This window comes from Euprymna scolopes, chromosome 19, assembly GCF_053919585.1.
Source record: "Euprymna scolopes isolate OS-2025 chromosome 19, ASM5391958v1, whole genome shotgun sequence".
Classification (NCBI taxonomy): Eukaryota; Metazoa; Mollusca; class Cephalopoda; order Sepiida; family Sepiolidae; genus Euprymna; species Euprymna scolopes.
Window position 1 is genome coordinate 136,375,728 of NC_136500.1, and position 13,910 is coordinate 136,389,637.

Consider the following 13,910-nt stretch of genomic DNA (forward strand, 5'->3'; position numbering starts at 1 on the left):
AAATCTGATCTGGATATGAGGGCACTTTAGTAGAACCGTATGCAATTAAATTCTGTTTTAAACTTGGAAAAAATGCCACAAAAACGTATGGAATGCATCAGATTTCTTTTGTACCATCTTGCATGAATCGAGCATCAGTTTTTGAGTAGCATAAGAGATTAAAGGAAGGCAAGGAGTCGGTGAGGGATGGTGAGAGGTGTGTGAGAAGTAAGGAAGTGAGAAAACCAGAGTTGATTGGCCAAATAAAGAATTGCATGGATAAGGACCGTTGTGTGTATATAGAAACAATAAGTGCGGGCCTTGGGGAGTGTAGGGCCACCCTTTAATTGCTATTGCTCCCAGGTCCACTCTGACCCGGAGTGGTAGTACCTGTTAGGGTCCCAACTATGGGTTAAATAGAATCTGACTTAAAAAAAAAATATACTCCATTAAAAATCGTTCTTCAAAATAACTAGATCCGGCATTAAATAACCTGAAAAAGGTTGATATGCCGTAAAACAAAAGCAACCAACCAACCAAAAAATAATCAGGCAATCATCTCATACGATATATAGTATTAAATACTGAATTTTTAAGAGTTTACACTTTTAAATGCCTGTACAAAAAAGTCTGGAAACTCATTGATTGAAGGCACCTTGTACACACACACACACACACACACACACACACACACACACACACACATATACATACATATATATATATATATATATATATATATATATATATATATATATGTGCGTGTGCGTGTGTGTGTGTGTGTGTGTGTGTGTGTGTGTGTGCTAGTGTTGGGATGATTAATCGGGAATCGGAAAAAGCGGAACTTTTGGGGTATCAGAATCGGAAAAATTATAGCCGATTCTGAACCGATTCTTTTTTTTATTATATATATTTTTACAATAAAAATAAAAATGAAACAAGCACAACTTGTTTTTTTTTATTAGAAGTTGTTCATTTACAACATGATGTTTGTCCCAAGGATGCTTTATCCTTGTCACAGACCATTTAATCAAGATGGGCATCAAGACTCTTCACCCACCCTATAGTCTAGACCTTGTTGCATAAAATTTTGGTTATTGCCTAAGCTCAAAGAAAACATTAGACGCTGTCATTAGGTGACCATCAAGGAGATGAAAGAGGCTGTGACAAGGGTCATTGATATGCTCAGACAATAGGACTTCCATGGGGCCCTACGGAAGTTGTTCGAACGGCACAAAAATGCATTGCAACTGGAGAAGATTACTTCGAAGGGGAACAGAGTTTCATGTGTGTAATATCAATAAAAATAGCCATACGAAAAAAAGTCTGGAATCTTATTGAAGGCACCTAGTATACTGATACTGATATTGTCTTTTATGTATTTGTTCCAATTCATGTTGCCCGTGAATGTTAGAAGTTTGAATAATGGATTCTCAGTTCGAGTATCATTAGTCATGTCAATCGATGGCTGAAAAGTGTTATTTAATTGTTAATAAACGTTGGTATATTGTGTATATTTGGACTTGTTTGTTTTTTCTTCTTTATTTACATCATTTATTTATATCACCTCGTTTACACACATTATCTGACACTGCTAATACCACTGCATCGATACCCCTTTCTTCATCACTCCTCTATATTCCCCTCCTCCACCCACTACTCGTCTCCATCATAATTCTTCTCAACATCGTAAATATTGAGAGCACAAACAAACAAGCGTGCAATATTACATGAGTTTTAGTATTAGGCAAGTACACAGTTTTATTGCTATATTCATATTAAAACGTTTTGTCGTGTAGTGGTACATTTTCAAGAGAGACGGCGGGGACATATATAATAACAATGATGATGGGGGGAGGGAAACATTTATACAATTCTGGAATGTTTCTTCTTAATACATATAGCGAGGGTGATAAGGTGATAGATGCACAGTGCTTATATTTCTTTTAGCACATATAGAGAGGAGGAGAGATACATATTCTTTTACATCAGAGGGGAGTTAATCATTACTTATGATGGAGGAGGGGGACACATTACTTGGAAGGGTTATACAAAGTTCATATTAAGATGATTAACGAATTACCTTCAATTGTTGAATGACGACACGAAGACAACAGTTACAAAAAATCGATGATGTTTTTTATTTCATGTGACCGGTCGAATGATGATTATGTCAGGAATTCAAATTCGGGATCTACATAGCTTAATGTTTTTTTTTTTACACGTTTTTTTTTACACAGTGGTCACCACTTATCAAGGCCCGGAAGCTACTCAGGGATAAGGGTTATTGCAAGTACATTACGTTAGTGTGGAGATTTGATGAAGTGTTTACTTAAGGGGGCGGTTCATTAGGGATTCGTTTACGTTGGACTTAAACACATCCAAGTTGTAGCCAGTTGGGAAGCAGGCAGACGGAACAGTCACCACTTATCAAGGCCAGGAAGCCACTCAGGGATAAGGGTTATTGCAAGTACAGTACGTTAGTATGGATATTTAATGAAGTGTTTATTTAAGGGGGCGATTCATTAGGAATTTGTTAACGTTGGACTTGAAGACATCCAGGTTGTAGTCAGGTGGAAAGCAGGCAGACGGAACAGTTCTAAGAAAGAAGCTTTGTTCATGGAATCTACGTTTTGATTTAGGCACAGATTAAGAGTGGGGAAAAATTTTCACAGTGATTCAGCTAGAGGGGTGTTTTTAGGATGGCGAGGGGGGGACCAGAGATTGGAGTTCACACGAGCACCTGGCATGGAAATAACGATAAAACAAGGATAGGCTCGCAACGTCTCTTCTGTGGGAGAGAGGTTGCAGGGTAGAGAAAAGGACATCCCCCACTAAGCCACGAAGTCTATTTTGTACTCTGTCAAGGCAGGATATGCTGTTTTTAGTAGCTCCTGCCCATAGCTTAATGTTCTTTCCTTCGCTCCCAAAGGGCCCTGACTCCAACTATCTCTCTCTGCCTAGCAGACTCAACTGTTCTGCCTCCTTTGCTCGACTGCCGACTGTCAACCCTTCTAATCTCCTAATCCTAGCTCCTATTATTGAGAATTCCCTTTTTGCAATGACGTCAGATGTGTGGTTCCAAACACGTGACCAATTCACGTGGCTAAGCACACGTTCTCTAAACACACTTTCGACAACAAAGAATTCTCAACTAACCTATTTTTTAATTCAGTTTTCATAAAAGAACGAACAATTAAATTCTTTTTACAATACAAACAATATCTAACTATTTCCAAAACAATAGCTAAATTCTAACATTCCAATTCTAAATCTGTTCTGAATCTTGCTTACAAGGTTCGAGTCTCGGCTTATCCTAATCTCATTTTCCTCTTATCTACTTTTCTTATTTACAAGAAAAGGGGTCAATCTTTTCTTGTAACAGTTTTGTGTCTTTATGTTCTATTGTTTTGTAAGGCGGTGCAGAAATTATGCTCATAGTTTTCTTCAATAATTAATTTTCAAGCTACATGATATTTTGTAATATATTTGAGTGTAAAATACGTTGTTTTTTTTTTTTTAAATTGTTCCAGTATATAAATCCAAAAGTTTCTATCTAAATATTAATTTACTTGTCCGACGTCCGGTGTCACAAAGCAACCACAATAATCGCAAACATTAATTAATGAAAAAAAAATTACCTCCCTTTATAGTCGCTCTTTATCAGTTAAAAATCATTAAAACAATTTCCCTTCCAAACATAAAAAAAAAGATATGGATGTTAGTTTATGGTTTCAAATTTGATTTTTTGTTATGATTAAACAAAAACAGTCATGTTGAAAGGAGACTCATTTCTTTTTATTATAGACTAGCCTGGGTGCCTGGCGTTGCCCGGGTATTTATAGCTGTGTGTTCAGCAAAAAAGTGGTAGTAAGCAGGCAGATTCCAACCCGTGACGCGAAGGCGGAAAAGAAAGCGAAGACCGGAAAGAAAATTTGACGTCTTACCGCTACTCATGACGCGACCGGAAGTCTAAAGTGTTCAAATTTAACGTAGTCAATCAAAAACAAAAGATGACTTGTAGAATTGGCATTTTACACCTCCAACGAAAGCAAATTAAACACAAGGTCGTTTTTGATGTGGGGGAAAACCAGCTTCCCCAAAAGGGAGGCTCTCTGGCAGTATCCATATTAATGGTAATTGTCTCAGTGTGAAAAGTCCGTCTAAATTGACCAAATTCCAATTACCGAAGGTCAGGCGTTTGTGCTCGAATAGTTTCGCTTTATTTATACGATAAAGACAAACAAACAACCGAGACAACAGCACAATGTGAAATTTTTTATTTACTCTATGAAAAAACAAAAAACAAAAAAAAAGAAGGTAGAGACGATGTCTGTTTGTGAATCTGAGATATTACGATCTGAGAAATATGCGAAAGATTCTCGTGCAATCTAAATGACACGAGGACCCCGATGATAAAAGCCTTCTGTGGACATACACAAACGCTTGCGCCCATTTGCCCCTTTATATAATAGACTAGCGGAGGTTACCCAGCGTTGCCCAGGTGTTTGTAGGTGTGTGTGTGTTTTGGGGTAAATCGTTGGCCGGGTGCTTGTTTAAAAAAAACGAAGCCATGACGCGCAGTTGGAAAATAATAAAGTATGAAAAAAGTGCGACTTGGCAGGTGCCCGTTTTTTACGAGTTAATGACGTCAACTTTGAGTGCAGGAATAGTGTTGTATTTACCGCGAGTCTGTTCGCTTCTTTTTTTTTATACGAAAAGCTTAATGCACATGCGGCGATCGAAAATTGTTGAATATTTATCTTTTGAAAGTCGAGCAAATTACATAGACAGACGACCCCGGTTGTTAACTCGTAGATATTATAATTTGGGCGCGATATAAAAAGTTTTAAGAAGTTGTGAGGCGACCGATCAGTTCTCGGAAAAAAAGCCTTTCTTGGACATACACGAAAACGCACATACACACACACAAACATTTTCGCTTTTATATATATACTAGCGAGGGGTACCCGGCGTTGCCCGAGTGTTTTTTTTTTTGGGGGGGGGGTAAAAAAGTAAGTATGAGGATCGAACCCGAACCGTTGAGGCAAAGTTGTAAATTAAAGTGTGAAAGAAAAAGTGCGATGTTAACCATTGCCCCACCGCGAGATGCTAACGGAAACACGTTTGAATTTATTTAATTAGTTTGATTTAGCAGGTGCCCGTTTTAATGAGTTAATAAGGTCAAGTTTGACTACGGGATAGTATTCATTTATTGCTGAACGCTTTTTTCCCCACCCCAAGATGTTATAGGAAAAAGACTAACCCACATGCGGCGAGCGACAAATGTTGAATATTTATCTTCCCGAAATCGAGCAAATTAAATAGACAGGCGAGCTTCGTTGTTAACTGTGAGATATTACGATTTATATGTGATATAAAAAGTTTTAAAGTTGTGAACCGACCGACCGCTTCTCTGAAAGAAGCCTTTTGTAGACACACAGAAAAAGCGAACACACATACATACATACATTTTCGCTTTTATATTTATAGATAGATTATTGTTAAAATTCAAAAACATGTGCAAGCGAATTCACATTGGTTTTTGTTTATAATTTGTATTAAAAATTATTTAGAAAAAAAAAACAAAATGTTTAAATTAATTATTTTTAGTTCTAAAAGGTTAAAAAGAATTTACTAAAAATATTGTTTCTAATTCGTCCTTATTTCTTTTCTTTTATTTTTTATTAATTTCATTTATAACACGTTTAAAAATTTTTCAACTATCGTGGAATTTCCACGGATTCTTTTAGTCTAATTTTATTTGCCTTTAAAATGTCGCCGCTAACGTTATAGCTTTGACATTCTAAGAACGTATAATTTACTTTTGCTTAAGGTCGAATTCCGAGCTCAGATAAATAGCAGATTTTTTTTTCAGCAAGCATACCACACTTCTATTGCATCGGGGCATTAGCATAAGAATTAACTCCATCTTCGTTTATATTTATGAGGCATTAAGACAACGTTTGATCTTCATATTTTATCGATTTTTTCTCTATTGTGAAATTTTATCAGATCTTTACGTCGGTGTGTATAATTCATTCAAGAGCAAATTACGGTTAATTTGAATCGCCGATCTGATTTAATATGGCATTTAATAGATCGCAGTTTCTAAAGCTGTGCATTTACTGAGATATAAACAATTTCTCGAAAGCAAACGGAATCTAGACACCCTTTACTCAATTTAAAACAACAACTAATGTACAATGAAATCACGCTGAGAGATTACTTCCCGTCAGACCCTCGAAGTGAAGCGACGTCGAGCGTATTCAGTAGCAGATGGGTGACTATTTAATAATATCAAGCAATGAACGTGGCGTGACGATAAAGCAACCCTTACAAAAAGATAGTCATCAAAATTCTCACTGTAGTTAACCATACTCCTATCCCTAACATCGTCAAAATTCTCACTGTAGTTAACCATACTCCTATCCCGAATATTGTCAAAATGCTCACTGTAGTTAACTGTATCCTTTACTAAAACATCGTCAAAATAGCCAATGAGGTTAACTGTACCTTTAACCCTATTACTGTAATTAACCGTACCTCTAACTCTAACATAGTCAAAATAGTTACTATAGTTAACCGTACCCTAAGCCTAACATCATCCAAATGGTCATTGTAATTAACCATACTCCTATCCCCAACATTGTCAAAATTCTCACTTTAGTTAACCATACTCCTATCCCTAACATCGTCAAAATTCTCACTGTAGTTAACCATACTCCTATCCCTAACATTGTCAAAATTCTCACAGTAGTTAACCATACTCCTATCCCTAACATCGTCAAAATTCTCACTGTAGTTAACCATACTCCTATCCCTAACATTGTCAAAATTCTCACAGTAGTTGACCATACTCCTATCCCTAACATCGTCAAAATTCACACAGTAGTTAACCGTATCCTTTACCAAAACATCGACAAAATTCTCACTGTTGTTAACCATACTCCTATCCCTAACATTGTAGTTAACCGTATCCTTTACCAAACATCGTCAAAATAGCCAATGTAGTTTACTGTACCTTTAACCCTATTACTCTAATTAACCATACCTCTAACTCTAACAGGCAAAATAGTTACTGTAGTTAACCGTATCCTAACCCTAACATCGTCAAAATGGCCATTGTAATTAACCATACTCCTATCCCTAACATTGTCAAACTGCTCACTGTCGTTAACCGTATCCTTTACCAAAACATCGTCAAAATGGCCAATGTACTGTACTTTTAGCCCTATGACTATAATTAACTGCATTTCTAACTCTAACATAGTCAAAATAGTTACTGTAGTTAACCGTACCCTAACCCTTACATCGTCAAAATGGTCACTGTAATTAACCGCACCTCTAACTCCAACATAGTCAAAATAGTTACTGTAGTTAACCGTACCCTAACCCTTACATCGTCAAAATGTCACTGTAATTGACCGCACATCTAACTCTAACATAGTCAAAATAGTTACTGTAGTTAACCGTACCCATAATCATAACATCGTCAAAATGGTCATTGTAATTAACCGCGCCTCTACCTCTCACATAGTCAAAATGTTCACTACAGTTAACCGTACCCAAACCCTAACATCGTCAAAATGGTCACCATAATTAACCGCACCTCACACACTAACATAGTCAAAATGTTCACTATAGTTAATCGTACCCTAACACTAAAATCGTCAGAATGGTCACTGTAATTAAACGTACTCCTAACTCTAACATAGTCAAAATGTTCACTTTTTTTAAATTACATTTTCACCCCAAACAAGGCACATTGCCACTTTGTTGTAGGGGGCTACTATCGGGGACATAATCATCAGGGGTACTGTGTAGGAAGTTGCGCAGCAAGAAGTCGGTTTACGTTGCACTTGAACTTCTGCATGTCAGTGCAGTCAGGGAAGCAGGGACCCGGAAGGGAATTCCAAAGTCTAGCTATTCTGGGGAAGAAACTACTGGAGTAGAAGGCTCTCTTGCATCTAGGGATCTCTACTGTGAAGGGGTGGGATTTAGCTGCTTGTCGGGTTTGTCGGGGATATTTACGTCGTGGAGGCACAAGTGCGTGCAGTTCGTCAGAGCATCTCCGTTAAAGTACTTGTAGAACAGAACCGTACCCATACTCATAACATCGTCAAAATGTTACAGTTCGCGGTAGGGTTTCTGGTAGATTTGGTTGTTTAGTTCTACGGCATACCAACCCTTTTTGAGTTAGTTGCAAAGCTTCTAGATCTTCAATTCTGTCTCCGTTAGGATTTTATGATCACTCGATTGTCACAATAAAGATAAAAAAATGTATAACAAAACCTCAAAATTCCGAACGTTCATATCGAACCTACCTCTCCTATATATATATTTAAAAAGAAGGTGTCCGATAAAGAATCCAACTTAATTGATTGGTTAACCATTGGCATAGATAGCTACATACTCTCCAAGAAATTCGAACAGAATCCGCCATTGCACACATAAACCACTACTTCAATTGTTTTAAACGTGGTAGATATTTTGAAATTAACGTTGTCTTTAGAACTGCTTGTAATCGCTGCAAAAGGATTGTAGAAAATACATGCGCTCAGTTCATCAAGTCTAAAGTAAAAGAACAAAAAGCTTGGTTCTCGTGAATTTTGACGAATGAAAATGTCCCGAACATATGTGTCTCCTCCATTTCGAACATCATCAACGAGCAAAAGGGGATTTCATCACTATCCGACAAACTTTGCCAAGAATTTTGAAAACAGCTCAACTCTTTTGGTTTGGGTGTTTTGTTTCACGACATATAGACCTCTTTCGAGTGATTTAATACCGAACTAAAAAAAAAAAAATTATGGATTAAGTTGGTTGTATTATCACTTATGAGTGTAGTGTAGTATCTGTTCTGTTGCCAGGATTCTATCCTCTCATGCATTATCTTCTCCTTTAGGAGGGGGTAATGTAGCATATATTTTGTTGCTATAAAACTATCCTATAATCAGACATGTCAGAAAAATTTATAATCAGTATTCATCCGAAAAAACGGCTGCTAAGATGTCAACATTTAAAAATTGGTAGGTGGGAGTCATCGGATGTTTATCTGTTTATCAACTGTTTCACGAATGCGCATGCCGAATCGCTCACATGATAGCTTATTATGTTAAGAATAATTAGGTTTGAAAACACTTTTTGAATAATGGCATAATGATTATCATACTTTACTTTAGGTTTTGGTTTCAATCTCAGCTCGAGTATTTTTTTATTTACAAAAAGTGAATTGTTTAGAAAAAAAACATACTACGCGCATGCACATGTCTCAGTTTGTTTCAGTATTTTTTTTTACTTCATTGTGTGGCGATATTGGAATATGTCAATATCGTATCAATAAAATAACCAAATTTAATGGTTAAAATTCCAAGATGTTAAGAAATTAAAACAACCAAGTGAACCGTCACCATGACAACGACGGCGACAGCGACGAAACAACAACAACAACAAAAAATAAACGCCGATATACTTAAAAATACAGAAAAATCAGCATTCCCGCCAAAGAATTAAGACGTTAAGAATTGAGACGCAAGTTAGTTGCAGAATAGATTCCAAGGAGAGAACACGTCTAAGCAACTACACTGATAAAAAAAAGCAAAAAAAAAAAACAAGAAATATGAAGGAAAATATATTTGATGTCTACAGCGTAAAGTAAAGGTCGGTTTGTCTTTCGCTCTTTTTAATTGTCAGTTATAAAGATATATCGAACCACTTTAAGAGAATTATTAAATGTCGAAAACTCAGAAATCTCGCTAGAGTTTAATAAAACATATTGCCCGAAAGAAAAAAAAATGAAAGAGAAAATAAGAAATAAAATAAAACAAACAACACAAGACAGACAAAATAAACAAAAGGGAAAAGCAACAAAAGTAGTCTCCCTTGTTCTATTATAAAAAAGAAGATAATGATGGAAGGGGCGCAACTCCGTAAATTATTTCTGTTGTAAATTTGTCTTTCGTTTTTTTCTTATTGGGAGTTTGGTATTCGATATATATATATATATATATATATATATATATATATATATATATATATATATAGTAAGTTATAAAATATATATGGCGATTAAGCTACACTGAATATATATATATATATATATATATATATATATATATATAAAGAGAAAGGAATAAAAGAAAAAGGACTTATGAATTTATATATATATTATCATCTTTTGAAATTTTTATATATTACCTATTCGTTCTTTGATTCTGTTCATTATATATAAAATAAAAAGATAAACACAAAAAGATATATATATATATATATATATATATATATATATATATATATATATATATATATATATATATAATAAGGACATTAAGACAACAGTCAAAAGAGCAGAGTATATTTTAATGCAATAGTAAATTCATTACTACAATTAAAATAAAATAAAATAAAATAAAAAAATGTGCTCGTTGTAATGTAGATATATAATAAGCTCGATAGGTCTATATATCCTAGAGCTATTTTAATATTGAGTAAGATGATTGATTATTTATAATTAAAATTAAAAATTAAAAATCAGTTCACAATGAAGAACAAACAAAATCAATAAATTGTACGAGCGTTTCGGAAACGAGATTTTTATTGAGATAGACAATAAGTCTTGGACAATAATTTTACCATTTGTTTTTTTGAAACAAAGTCTCCACATCAGCAAAAATATTGGGTGTAAGGAATTCAACCTATTAAAAAATATCGACGCTTCACTTTGCGATGGAAAAATAGCAAAAGTGTTTCTTTTTGCCGGAACAAAGAAGGTTGACGCACCGCAATAGAAACAGACTCCAAAATCTTTAAATTGTTTTTGGAGTCCGCTCTATGTAGCACCTCGAACCAATCTATTTTATATCTATCGGCACAGCACGGGTTGTCAACCAAATGCTGGCTAATAGCAGAGTCCAAGGCTGCCGGAAAAAAGAAACATCAAACGCATTGTTTCTCTTTGGGGAACTTTGAATCTTTTCTCCCGTTTTTTCCTCCCTCGTTGTGCCAATATTTTAATCGTTTTTAAACGTTAATAAATTTATTTTAGTGTCCCCGTACTTCTGGCACATTTAATAAATTCCCCATTAGAACTCTGTATTTTTCGACACAATATTATTTTGTACGCTATCGTTTTTCTCCTAACGAGATGATAGCCGAAAGAGCTCTCGAGAAACTTCCGCTTATTATTTTTAAAATATATATATATATATATATATACTAGCATGGATACCCGGCGTTGCCTAGGTTGACATGAAGTTCCGTTTACAATGCACCTGCTATACGACTCATTTTCATCATGGGCAACGTGGATATCCCCACAACAATTCCAAAAATAAAAGATAGGATAAAAACATGTAATCGCCCAAAGAAGAAGTACGTGATATCCTCTCCACCACATATTTCAACAGAAGAGATACAAAGAGGAGAAACTATTCTCTAGATATTGAGAAAGAAAACTCCCCCAAATAATTAATTAGAAATAAATCATGACAACTTTTGTTTTAATAATAATAATTAAAAAAAATAGCCAAGTAGGCAGAACCCCTAAAAAATGAAGATTTACTAAAAATTAATTCTAAAAACAATTAAATTAAAGTTTTCGTCATTTTATGATTCTAATGTAATGAAAGTACAGAATGATCTCATAACAATTAATTAAATTTATCGTAATTTTATGTTTCAAATGTAATTCTCCACCCAAACAAATTGTATTTGTCATGTTTTGCCCTCAACCCACCTCGCTCGCCAAACTTGGAAAAATGCTAGAAGTGACATGTCTCGTTGAACGCTTGGTGGCCAAAAAGTAGGTACTGATGATAAGTTAAATATATATAGAAAAGTCATCCCCTACTCTAAAATGTTAATTTTCTTTTTTTTTTTCCAAAATTTCTTCTTTCATATTATTCATAAAGGCTAAGTAGGTCTTCATTTTTTAGGGATTAAACGACGATGAGTCACGTCGTAAAAATTTACCTTTATTTAATTAGAAAGTTAAGCTTGTAATCGATGAGGGGCGCAAAAGATCTTTATTTTTTAGATGTTAAACGACGCTGGGTGACATCGTAACAATTTACCAATTTTTGTATAAAGAATAATTAAAACAAATATTTTCAGTTTTTTTTGTAAGTGTTTTTTGTTTGAATAGTTAAAAAAAAACAGTAAAAGCCAAACATTTTTCTATGTACACGGAATTATTTTTTCAAGCGTGGAACTTATTGAGATTAACAAATTATTTTATTGGGTGAATGGTTTGTGTGTTTGTTTGTTTATGTTCCGAAGTATCTAAAAAAAAAGGCTTTTTCAAAAATATAGATCTTGGAATAATACTTCCAAAATTATGTTATCAATATAATTATTGTTTAAAATTTATTAAATAAAAATGTTAAATAGAACACTTAAAACAATTCTTTCGCTAGAAACATTAACTAAGGTACCGCTATTTAAGAAAATTTATTTTTCTTAATGTAATATGCAAATGAGGTGATCTCTTAATTGTATATTTTTCAAGTATCATACTATATATAGAAATACATGACAAAGTAAAGTAAGGAACCTTTGGTATATATTAATCAAATTCTGAACAAACAAACAGACAGGAATACACACCTATATATATATATATATATATATAGGTAGGTAGATATATAGATAGATATATGTATTTGTATATATATATATATATATATATATATATATATATATATATATACATATACATACAACATAGGCTCCTTCAGTCTTTGACAGACTATGGATACCCACGTAGGGGTGCCTGCGCGTGATTTTTTTTTTGTGTGTCAAGAGGTGTGGAATCTCTAACCCCACCTTTCCTGAGTCGACATTATTAAATACCAGTGGCAAGTGAAGTACAGGACGACTGGAAACAAGTTCCGAGATAAGCGGAGAGCAGATACAGCACCTACAATTCCCAAATGGTCACCCATCTGGTACTAACCAGGCTCAACGTTGTTTCACTTCGGTGATCTGACGAGAACCGGTGTGTCAACGCGATTATGCCATATATATGTATATTTTGTGTACAGAAAGAACAACCTTCTGTACACAAAATATAAATACGCTCTTATAATTTGGATTTTCCTTTTAATTGAGCACTCTGCTGGAATTCTTTTTCCCAAAAAAAGCTAATCATATATATATATATATATATATATATATATATATATATATATTACACACACACACACACACACACACACATATATATATAGTGGAAATGGTAATTAATAAAAATTATATGTATATATATATATGTATATATATATATATATATATATATATATATATATATATATATATATATGAATGTGCATATGTATATAAATACTCCACAAAGAAAATAAATGACAAGCATAACAGATATTTGCGAAAAATACGAGATATAACTCATTTCATCTAGTTACAATCCATTTGATCCCAGAATTGTGCGTGTTTTCACCTTCGTTAAAGAAGAATATTTTAACGGAACTTGCGAAATCATTTCTAATTAAAAAAAAATGGGACGTAAACCCACGTGTTACAAATAACTACACAAATTTTCTTTCACTTTGACTTATCTGGTTTTGGTATTTCCTGAATCATAGGAAATGTTTTTTTTATTAATCGGACACATTGCTATATACAGGAAATGATAACGCTCATTAATTTCCTCCAGATCAACAGAATCTCTCTCTCTCTCTCTCTCTCTCTCTCTCTCTATCTATCTATCTATCTCTCTCTCTTTCAGAACATACACACACGCGCGCGCATATACACGCAAATAACCACAGACACACATACACACACACATATATACACAAACACAGACACCAGACACACATGCACATACACACACATATATACACAAACGAACATAGACACACATGCATACACACGCATACAGACACACAGACACACACACACACACACACACA

At 34.3% G+C, this 13,910-nt stretch overlaps 1 pseudogene; it reads right to left on the reverse strand.

Annotated features, from left to right (window-relative positions):
* Positions 1 to 12,886: 12,886 nt before the first annotated feature.
* On the reverse strand, positions 12,887 to 13,003 carry LOC145240625 (5S ribosomal RNA; annotated as a pseudogene).
* Between the last annotated feature and the right edge of the window lie 907 nt (positions 13,004 to 13,910).